Source organism: Vicia villosa, linkage group LG4 (genome assembly GCF_029867415.1).
Source record: "Vicia villosa cultivar HV-30 ecotype Madison, WI linkage group LG4, Vvil1.0, whole genome shotgun sequence".
Classification (NCBI taxonomy): Eukaryota; Viridiplantae; Streptophyta; class Magnoliopsida; order Fabales; family Fabaceae; genus Vicia; species Vicia villosa.
This window is the reverse complement of record NC_081183.1, coordinates 118,853,471-118,865,234: the sequence shown is the minus strand read 5'-3', so window position 1 is coordinate 118,865,234 and position 11,764 is coordinate 118,853,471. Positions and strand designations below refer to the sequence as shown.

The following is an 11,764-nucleotide window of genomic DNA, read 5'->3' as shown; positions in this document are numbered from 1 at the left end:
AAAAATTCTCATTTACAATGGTGGTTAACACTGTTAGTTTCTTCCCTTATTTTATTCTATTCCCACAATAAAAGTAATTATTCAATCAATAAAACAGTATTGAGAAGAAAATTTGCCAAGTCAACTAAAGTTTGATTGTTCTTCCATATCCAAATCTTATTGCTAGCTACAAGTAGAAAGATGAATAATTGATTCCAGACAATAAGAACGGTTTTGGATAGAACAAAGCTATTGGAGATTTGTTCTTTTGTCAATTCGAGTACATCTCTTTCTACATAATTCAAATTTAATCGAGTCAATGATTAACACCATTCGTACATTTAGGACATTGTGCTCTTTTTTTTTAATAATCTAATAGTAGGAATTTCATTCCTTAAATCTTAATAGTGAGAAGTTGCCGATGATTCAAATGATTTAAATATGTATCTTATAATATCTTTGCAGAATTATCAACTAAACTAATTTGGTGATAAATTATTAAAGTTCCTTTGATAAAAATTTATATAATTTTTAAAATTATAATTTTTTTTTTTTATAATTTAAAATTGAAATTTGAATCTAAGCCTGCCTTTTATTTTATTTTATGGAATTAAAATTAAATTAAAATTTTTTCACAAAATAAATTCCGAAAAAAATTACTCAAAAGATGAGTATCAACTTACAACTATTGTTAGTTAGATTAAACTCACAACAAGAAAAACTGCTATTAGCTATGACAAATTCCGTAGCTAATTTGAAGTTAATCTCTATGAAATAAAATTAGTTGGAGATTAGATGGGGATTAGCTACAATATTGGCCGTAGCATGGATTGGGTGGCTAATTATCTAGTCCCAAAATCTCTAGCAAATTTCAAACTAATATTTTAAAACTCCTAGCTAAACCATAACTAAACTGTAGCAAACTATCAGTTTTTAGTTTAAGTTTCCAAACTAAACAGCCACAATATAGCTACGACGTTGTCGCAAGCCACAATATAGCTACGACGTTGTCGCAACGAATCTCAAGCTAAATTCAATTAGTTCATATTTTTTATAACCACTGATATAAAGAAACAAAATTAATTTTAAAAAATAAATAATTTTTTTCATTTAAAATTATACTTAATTACTATAACGAGAACACAATGAAAAAGAAATTTCATATTTTATGTATCTTATATAATTAAATTAACTAAAAAACAATTTATAATATCATTAACAATTAACAATATAGAAAAAAAAAACAATTTTATAAATTGCAATTACTATAATTACATCTAAGTTACACATATAAACAAAAAAATTTGTTTTTATTTACAATTACTAATAATTGAAGACCTTGTCATTTTTTGGATCTCTTCTTAGGAAGAAGTGTGCGGCTAGTTGAGCAGCTTTCATGAGTTCTTTTAAGGCTTTATTAACTGATAAAACCTTCTTCTCTCGGGACAGTGTTCGTCCATAATCATAGCAGAATGAAGAAGAATGCACGCAAAATGTCCTGTCTTTCAACAAAATCATAGAAGAATGAAGAAGAATACACACAAAATGTAGATGAGTCTAATTCATATTGTTCTCCATAATCTTTTTAGGTCCAAACTATTGGGTCGAGTTACCATTCGAGTCGGTTAGCCCATTAAACTAATTCAATGCATCTCCACGCAAAAAGTTTATCAAGTACCATCACAAAAAGATACCAAATACCCATAATCCATAATCGACAAAGCTAATTATATCTAACATATCCAACACAACACAATAGTCAAGCATCTTGGAAGTTTGAAAGAGAAGTGTAATTAACGAACACGAGATTAAATAGAATTAATATGTAAGTAACATCATTAATATGTACCATAGAGAAAATTAATTGGCGCAGTTGGAGAAATTTGAGTCTATTGTCTGGTTATTATAGACTTCAAATTGAATCCCACCGAGACTATAGCAGTCGAGGAGATATTAGCAATCTGCATTAACAATTAGCCGGAAAAAACGTGTAAGGAGAAGAGATACAGTTGATAAGCATAACATATCACATCCAAGAATTAACTAACCATGAATCCGAATCTACGATTTTAGAGATTTTTCACTAGTTGGAACAAGTGAACAGTGACTATTGTTGAGATAATTCATAACTTCCATAGATGAATTTACAATTAAAGATGAGAAGTACAAATACACCTTTAGCTTGTTATAGTCATTAGTTGCTTGAATTATCCTAGTTTCGCTATTAATTTGGAGTAGCTTGAGTCCTGATGTTGACATAAACCTTTCTTCTGTCTGTGATCATGCTCGCAATACACAAAAACCGAATTTTCGAACATCAAATCCTCATGAATTACTAAATATATCTAATACTAATCTACTATTACCATGTTACATGAAAGATAACACTCACCAATATGTACATGAACACTCAAATTCGCCATTCTTGTAAAGCTGTTACCAGCTATGTCAGTACAGAAACTCCTATCCATTACCAGGATTGGTCGACTGTATCGAATAGGAGATAAACTAACAAGAAGAGAATACATGAGGTTTGGCTTCAGAATTCTAAAGGAAGATGGTACAACCTGACCAGCACCATAGATAAGAAGCTGCAGAGAAATATAACAGCTAGAAGTTAAAAATCGATATAATATTATGGTAACACAATACTCGCTCCATCTTGTTTTGAGAAATCTAAGCAATTGTAGATGGACATATACTTACATTGCAGGCATTCACAGACTTGCATCCAAAACCTTCGCTTATACAAGGTTTGGTGAAAGATATATTTACGGAAACATTCGAAGAACTTGTGAAAGTTATTGAGGTTGTAACATTTGTTGTTGGTGGAATTGTGTTTGAAAAAAGTAAAAATGACTTTTATCATTCCAAAGACACGCGACACGATTTAAAAGGCCAAATTCCATTGGTAATAATAAAATGATAAATAAAAGCATAAGGAATAAAGTATGGTTTCTTAACTAACAATCTAGTTGTAGCTAGCACTGCCCACAAAGCTCCGATTTCCATTGGTGCTAACTTCAAAACTATGATTTCCATCTTGCAAGCTTGAGTATGTAACTCTCCGATTTGTGCAGACTGACGCGGCCCCATCAGCAAGCTGCACACATAATAACGAACTTGTGAGAGTATTTAATTGAGTTTATAGAAACAACTTATTAGCCTAAATACCGATGAAGCCATCAAAAAGTTACCAACTAGACATAAACATAAGAAGCATACATAATTAATGGCATACAAACCTTACAACTGAGGCTGCAATTTGAGAAAGTACAGGTACTAACGTATTTTGTTGTTGCTTACAAATAGTAAATAAAACTATTTATCATCATTATCTTATATTACACATACAAATGTAAATACATGATATGGTATATAATTATCACTATAGTACAAAAATACCATCTTCATCGAAAAAATACCTACTGAGAATGAAAAATTTAGTTAATTGTATATGGATAGCAGCACCTTCGTTTCTTCTCAGACTCAACCTTTTGACAAAGACGCCGTAATGCTGTTAACCATTCGCCACAGATGCCGCAGCCACTTGCTGTAGACGCCATAACATCGCTAGCCAGTCACTGCTCACTCTTCAATTCTGTAGTGATGCAAGATGACAACCATGTTCCCCATTTTCAATTTAGTACTTTGAAATATCTTGTAATTTTTTATGTTGTAGTGAAAAATATTTAAGACTCACGCATTTTCAAATATTACAAGAATTTTCAACCGCAAATCTTCACATAGTTTGCAACTGTGTTGCAGTATGAAAAACACCTCACAGATCTGACATCCAAGATAAATAAATACATCACACAGTTACTTTGTGGAATCTGAATCCACTGTCTCTCAATAATATTATCTTACGAAGTTCAAAACATAGAAAGTATGGACATTTTGTCAGCATATCCTTACGGTTTGTACATGAATGATAATTCAACTTATTGATGTTAGAGACTACTAGAGATTCAAATCAATAATAAGGTGTCATCCAGAGCCTTGAGCTTGTAAGCTTAATGGATTTGACATATTATTAGATGTTCTATTTCAGATTTGAAGTTATTATGTAAATTGGAATAATGGTTCTGTATATTAGACACACCACAAACATCAACACATTGAAATAGTTGAATTAAGATATTGCGATATGTATCTTTGATAAAGTTAACATCAACTGTACCTTAGAATTAGTAAAAATGAATGTTGATACTTTCTATCGGAGAAAATATGCACCTGACATCAGCTGCTGTCAAAGTATCACAATACTATTAATTTCAGTCTTTTAAATTCAACTCTCACATCATATTATGCAAATTAATTCTCAGATGATAATTTTTTAGAAACAACCTTGCAGGGTTTGAAGATAAGTAGCTTTTTGTAAACCTCTTTAGAACTCTTTGAAAGTGCCATATAAAAAGTTTGCCTGACATTGAAACAACAATGAACTCTTTCAGCACAGTGAAACAGAAACAGAAAAATGCTAGCACAATATTTAATACTAATTTCAAATATCAAAGTACCTTTCCTTCTCAAATTTGGTCCTCAATCCCTCGATAGAGATTCTTCAGAGATCTGTTATGATACAACCTGTTATGATCGAACTATTATGATACAAATCATGTGAATTGGAGAAAGAGATTCTTCAGAGAAATTTTACCTCAAGTATTAGGTTTTCATAAATTCATGAGCAATTTCGACCAGTAAAGTAACTTATTCGAAAGTTGAAGAAGCAATTTTGAATGAAGGATAAGTGGTGATTTTGATTGATGAAGGAGAGAAGCAATTTTGAGAAAAATCTATGGATGAAGGACAAAAGCGATTTTGAGAAAAATTGATCGATGAAGGAGAGAAGTAATTTTGAGAAAAATCTATGGATGAAGGAGATAAGCGATTATGAGAAAAATCGATCGATGAAGGAGAGAAGCAATTTTGAAAAAAAAATCTACCGATAAAGGAGAAAAGCGATTTTGAGAAAAATCAATGGATGAAGGAGAGAAGCGATTTTGAGAAAAATCTATGATGAAGGGGAAAAGTGATTTTGAGAAAAATCGATCAATGAAGGAGAATGGGTTTAACGTGTTTCAATAGATGAAGGACAAAAAAGGGTTTTCTGTTTGGTGTTTAGATTTAAGAGTTTTTGTTTTTATTAAAAAAAAATTCTAAAAGAAAATAATATTTTATAAATTTATAATATAGTTTAACTAGGAAAATAACTAGGAAGCTATTTGAAGTTAGATAGTTATATTTTAAATTGAGATTAACTAGGAAAATAATTTGTAGTAAAATTTTGGCGGCTAATCTCTTATTTTCTTGTAGTGACTTAAGCTCAAGACATCACAATTAAAATATGAACAAAAATATCTCTTCTGCAAAGTGCAAAGTGTTTCGTAATGACTGCAATAAATACAATTGTAACAACCGCAATCACAACTGTATCATTGATTACATTCACAATTTAAAATCATATCGATAACGGCCGATATTATTTGGCGAAATTCTTTGTTTTGGAGTTCAAAACCTAAGACTTACAGTTTTATTGATTTTTGATGGTTACTATCAGTTAGTTTAAGAGAAAAACTAACAATTGTACTTAAAAAAAGTCATTGAAACATGTCCATAAATTTTATATTCTAGATCCACTCTTATCATAAAATTGAATCAAAACGAGCACTTAAATAATCCTAAGTTTGACTAAAAAAAAAGTTAAATGAAGAGAATAACACAAATAGGGTAAAAGAGACTTGTCAATTTCAACTTTGATATGTTGCATGAACCCTCAACATGTTAAATGGAGTGAATATTTTTCTCTATAGAGAATCAAGAATCATTTGGTGAAATAATGTAGGTTGGAATTTAAGCGTTTTGACATTTTCAACTTATAAATACATTGACAAACATGAATCCCAAGAGCATAGAAAATCAAATATGAAATGTGATTGTTATATGCTCAACAGTCTTGCATGAAGAGGTAGAGAGAGTATATTTGAGCCAGGATGACTTGCCGGCATCTACTGCAAAAATCTTATAAGGGTGTTGCTGGTGAGGTATCTAGGCTCATATTTGCTCTCTTTCCACTCATATGAGACTCATGAAAGAGCTTCAAATAAAGGTGAGAGAAAGAAGAACTTCAACTGAACTTGCATGTCTCTTTTCTTGGTTTCTTCCATGATGATCCATTTTTCTTTTCTTTGATGTATACTCTGACGTGTTGCAGCTGTTGCTGGTGAGGTTTCTTGTCCAATTCAATAATATTCTCTCAACAAATTTTTTCTTTTCTCTTTTTTTTTTTTTTGCTTTATAGCACCGGTTTAGTCCGGTTCGGGGGCGAGTTCTGGCATCAAGTGGTTCCATCCCCCTCCCGATCGCAGTTGCGGGGGATCGAACCGTGGTTCTCCCTACCAAGTTCAGCGCCAATCACCACTGGACCAACTAACGATTGGTTTCTTTTCTCTTTTTAGAATATTCTAGATTATCAAATCTAATAGAATATGTATTTGTTTTGCATTTATTTGTATTTGTGATTATAATTTACATGTAATTATGTCAAATCAGATCAATTCCCATGTACTATTTATTTATTCTTTATCAATAATGAGAAAATATATAAAAAAAACTAAGGAGACAACTTCTCTACCCATCACAAAAAGTTGGGTAGTGTACCTTCCACCAATCACATTGCATTATTTAATTTTATTTTATTTAATTAATTATTAAATAGTATATTTTTTGGTTGTTTCCAAAACATTTTACATTGAAGATAACTTTACCCAACTTTTTGAGTTGGGTAGATAAGAATTCACCAAAAACTAATTATCTTACATGATAGTAGATAGAATGTATGATAGTTTGTTTTCTTGTGTGTTTTTTCATTACAGATAAAAAGTATATATAGTACATTAGAATTAGAGTTGACATGATTTGACATAGTTACAGGTAAATCGTAATTACAATTAAGGATAAATTAAATACAGATCCTATCAGACTCCCGCAGTCGAACTAGGATGTCGATAGACGTTTAGACTGGTCCGAAAATCATCAAAGAGAAATTTAGGGATGTCTTTGGCAAAGATAACAACAATCTATTGTCAAGAAGAAACATGAAGAACGTGAGCCTGACCACAAACGACCTTCTCCCAAACAAAGTGAATTTCAATCTCAATATGTTTAGTACGCTGACGCTAGAAAAGGTTATAGGATAGATAGATAGATAGAACTAACATTTTCATAGGACATCAGAGTACCAGGGAAAGTGGAAAATGAAGCTTCAAGAGAAGGTTGAGGAGTCAGCATGATTAAGAAACCACATTAGCAACACCCCATTATTCACCCTCTACACTGAAACGAGAAAGCGTGGGTTGTCTCTTGGAAGACCATGAAATTAGGTTGTCACCAAGAAAAATACAATAATCGGAAGTAGATTAACGGGTGTCGTGACATCCACCCAATAAGCTTCTATGTAGGAAACAAGCATCTCGATACGAGAAGAATAGAGATGCAAGCCATACTGTAGATGCACTGAACATAACATGTGATGCATTTCAATGCAAGAATGTGGTCGGTGCAGGGAGCATGGATTTGAAGACACACCTGGTGGATATCGTAAGAGATGTCCGGACTATAATTTTCTAGTCGGCAACCATTTTTCGTAGGCTAGCGCTTGTTTACCAAAATTCACATTAAACAAATTGGCCCGCCTAGTAGGACCCTTTTCATGTCAAATTCTCAGAGGATTTTTCACAGAAAAGTGTGCCTTTTTTATAAAATCTTTTTCCTCCGCGAGTGAAATGTTGTTAGTTATGCATGTATGCACCCGAGGAGCAGTAAAAAATTGTTAGACATGACACATCCACCACCTAGAAACAATCTCCCTCCCTAAAATGACCTTCCAAATACAAAAGGACATACGAACGTAGTATCGCCAGATGCAGTAGGAACTCCGACTATGATAGGAAATTTTTTTGCCACCATTAGTCAAGTAACTAACCAGATAGTACCACCAGGGATTGTAGTCACGCAGCCACAAGTGTCTAGTATACCTATTACCCCTAGGGCACCCCAAAGTGTGGTGGTACAACAAAGGCCCATTTTCCTGTTAAATTTATCAATGCCTCTAAATAGTATGGAACATCCTTATACCATTCCAACATCAGTTATGGCATGCCTTCAACCTAGTGCATCTACGTTCGCAGATAACACAATGAATATCACATCTCCTTGTAACCCTTACTTACTACGAGGGCAGGTAGTGAATTTTCATGGTTTAGTAATGCCACAATTGGAGGACCCATCTTTCCTCCTACGGGACAACAAACTATGACCAATAATACCCTCAAATTTGTAAGACAACATATGGATGAGAGTATCTATGAAATGGTCAATTTGCTTACGTAACAAATAGGCACAATGTTCAATCCTTTGATTCAGAATACTAAAAGTTACCAATAGTTAGCACAATAAATGGGTCAAATCACTGATTTCTTCGACGCCCCTCAAGTGTCATCCCAACAATTTCCAGGCGTTCAGCATCAACGACAAGCAATGTTGGTTGAAACACCCGTGCCTAAGGTAGTTGAAAACCGAACTACCCTGGGGTTGGAAAATTCTAAAGTTTACCTAATTTGTAAAAGACGCAACTGATTCGAATGTTGAGCACATTGCTCAATATCAGTCAGAGGTTGGATGTAACATCCCAAATCTACCCCGCAATCAACAGGAATATCAGAGTACAAAATTTCAAGAAAATAGAACATAACGATTTGGAGCGTCACATTCTAAACAACAAAATCACATACGTATATCATGCTCAATTACTTAGATACATAACACACATGTAGGAGAACAATATCAAAATCATTAATCATTGTCAGCCAATCAAGTACTTGCATCGCAGCGGAAAATCATATGTCAACAACAATACATGTCATAACCACAAATGCAACACATATTATGGGTCTTACAACATCATAACATCATCAAACATCAATTAAACACATTTCGAATCATCAAATCAAGCATTTGTTCATAAACCCTAACATCTCTACACACAACTTCCATGGATGCAACATACAATTAAATCCTACCCAAAACATCATCATACATCCCTTTAGCATGAAAGAATCCCACCCTTACCTTAGGTTTGGATTGAAGACATTTCTAGCTTCAATATTGAGATTCCCCTCTTTCTCTTCACTCTACTATTCTCTTCTTTCACAACTTTGTCAAAATGAGTTTCTAAGTCTAAAACCCCTAAAACCCTTGTTTTGTTTAACTTAGTATCTTTCTCATTACTAATGGGCCTTAAATCACACCCTACACTTACTAATGCTACCTTAAGCCCAATAACTCTCCTAATTTATTAACTTATATTATTTACCATAAAACCCCACAAATAATGCCAATATCGCACAAGCACTCAATTAACACATAATTTAGTAAAACAAAACACATATCATAGCACGACATAATAAAATAAAACACGCAAACTAAAAACGGGCGTTACATTGGAGATCTAGCCAACAATGAAAATTAAAAAATGAGATTCTTCCCCAATGGCGTGATAAAGAATACTTTCACATGGTTCACTACGCTTCCCCCATATTTAACTTATGACTGAGGGCAATTAGAGAGAGTGTTCCATGAGCAATTCTATATGGGTCAGTCGGAAATAAGCATTAAGGATTAAGCCAGTGTTAGGCAGGAGGAGGCAGTATCCATAAGCGACTATCTCAATAGGTTCAAGGTTATGAAATCAAGATGCTTAACCCAAGTACTTGAACACGAGTTAGTCGAACTAGTTACTGGGGGTCTAGACTATTCAATTAGGAAAAAGTTAGATACCCAGTATTTAAGAGACATGGCTAAATTAGCAGATAGAATTCGATAGGTCGAACGCTTAAAATCCGAAAAAGCCAAGTCGAACAATTTTCATAAGAAAAAGAAAGTATCATACATCGAGGTAAATGAAAGAGACCAAGAGTAAGAGATAGGGTATGAGGTAATCAAATAAAATGAATTAAAAGTGCACTACAAGAAAATTAGGGTTTTACAACACAAAAATTGCGATAGTTACTTGATAACCGTCGTAACTCTAATATAGAGACGCATATCACGATGGTATACATCTACCGCCCCAAAAATACATTCACAACTGTCTTAAAAACCGCCCTAAATTTTACATCACGACTGTACAACAACAGTCGACCTCTATTACTAAAAAATTATCAAAGGTCACAACGGTGAACCTACCGTCGTCCTCTATTTCTGAAATATTATCAAAGGTTACGATGGTGACCTACTGTCGCCCTGTTCAATTTCATATAAATCAAATAAGTAGTATGTAAGTGCCACCTTTTTCCAACCTTTGTCTCCCACTAGTTAGAAATATTAAAAAAAATGGCGAGCATTAAAAGGATGAAAATAAATAAATAAATAATGTTTCTTTTAAGTAGAAGAAGTATAGTGTTTTGAGTAAGTTGTGTTGAAGGAAAGAAGCCATGGGGCATTTAAAAGCCATCCACATAGCGGCTTGTAGAAGCAGAGGAGCAAAAACGTATTTTTCAAACCATAGACTATATTTTTTGAAACAGCCAAAAGAAATGTATTACTTTAATGCACAAGAAGTCCTAAATAAGTCTGTTACAAACCAAGCTGCAATATACTTGCACTTGCAGAAAAACCAGAAAAAGAATTGGACATAAAAACATACTCATAACATGATTGTATGATCAACTCCAATACTAGCTCCACAACTAAAATAGGCTAAAACATCCGGCTGATAACAAGACAACAAAACAGTCCGCGATAACAAAGACTCTAACTCAGAGCAAGCCAAATAGAAACTTCACGACATTGGTCGGCAATAGCTATGCTCAAAGAAGATGAAAGTCTCCATCCGCTGTGTCGACCTAAACCGGGATGGAACTCTAACCACCTAACCCCAAGCACTGTCTTGGGCTGCATAACCAACCCGAGAGAGTAATTGAATCCCGTCGCCTTACTCTTCAACCACTTCCACGACAAAATTTTTGCTTCTTCAACTAGGTGCTCAACTGATATATCTTAGTCCTGCAACCAAAAGAACATTCCGTTTGAGAGCCGTTCAACACCTCTCTCTTGTGAAGGTTATCCTTAGATTGAATTCTATTTTGGAATAATCACCACACCAGAATTGCTACTTTTAAAGGAACAAACTTATTTTAATTTTTTGCTAGTTTCAGCCTTTCAACATCAATAAAACTAGTAACAAACCCGTGCATACGCTCGAGTTCTAGTCTAATACGCGCATTTACACGTTAAACCTCTTTAACACTATAGATTATAAAATCGAATATAGATTATAAAATCAACTAGAAGTACAAAGTCACCATCTTTCACCAACAAGTCTTACAACATGTCATGTAATGTCAGTCATCATGGCCTACTTTGCCTATCCTCCCAACTTTTTCATTATAGAGAGTGACATTAATTAAGCTCTCTCCCAAATCACAATTCACAAAGACATCTTTCGATTTTTAACCTTCCAATAGTATTATATAGAGTATTTAACTTTTGTATGAACCTCACCTGTATTATAGCGATGCACTCTTTTCATAATCAAAGATATTAAAACACTCTGATTAACTACAAAAATTCTCATTTACAATGGTGGTTAACACTATTACTCTCTTTCCTTATTTTATTCTATTCCCACAATAACAGTAATTATTCAATCAATTAAACAGTATTGAGAAGAAAATGTGGCAAGTCAACTCAAGTTTGATTGTTTGTTCCTACATATCCAAAT

At 33.4% G+C, this 11,764-nt stretch overlaps 1 long non-coding RNA gene across 7 annotated transcripts; it reads right to left on the bottom strand.

The window, feature by feature from the left end:
• Positions 1-1,268: 1,268 nt before the first annotated feature.
• On the bottom strand, positions 1,269-4,994 carry LOC131599546 (uncharacterized). 7 transcript variants are annotated; one of them, XR_009282830.1, is made up of 6 exons: positions 4,640-4,994; positions 4,503-4,569; positions 3,451-3,580; positions 2,686-3,082; positions 2,372-2,570; positions 1,269-2,249 (listed from the first exon to the last, which is right to left on the bottom strand). It is a non-coding gene; the product is annotated as an uncharacterized LOC131599546 (long non-coding RNA). The 7 variants fall into 7 exon arrangements; XR_009282831.1 differs by having other exon boundaries at positions 4,503-4,554; XR_009282829.1 differs by lacking the exons at positions 4,503-4,569; positions 4,640-4,994 and having other exon boundaries at positions 1,269-1,481; positions 1,829-1,940; positions 2,028-2,249; positions 3,451-4,473.
• Positions 4,995-11,764: the final 6,770 nt, after the last annotated feature.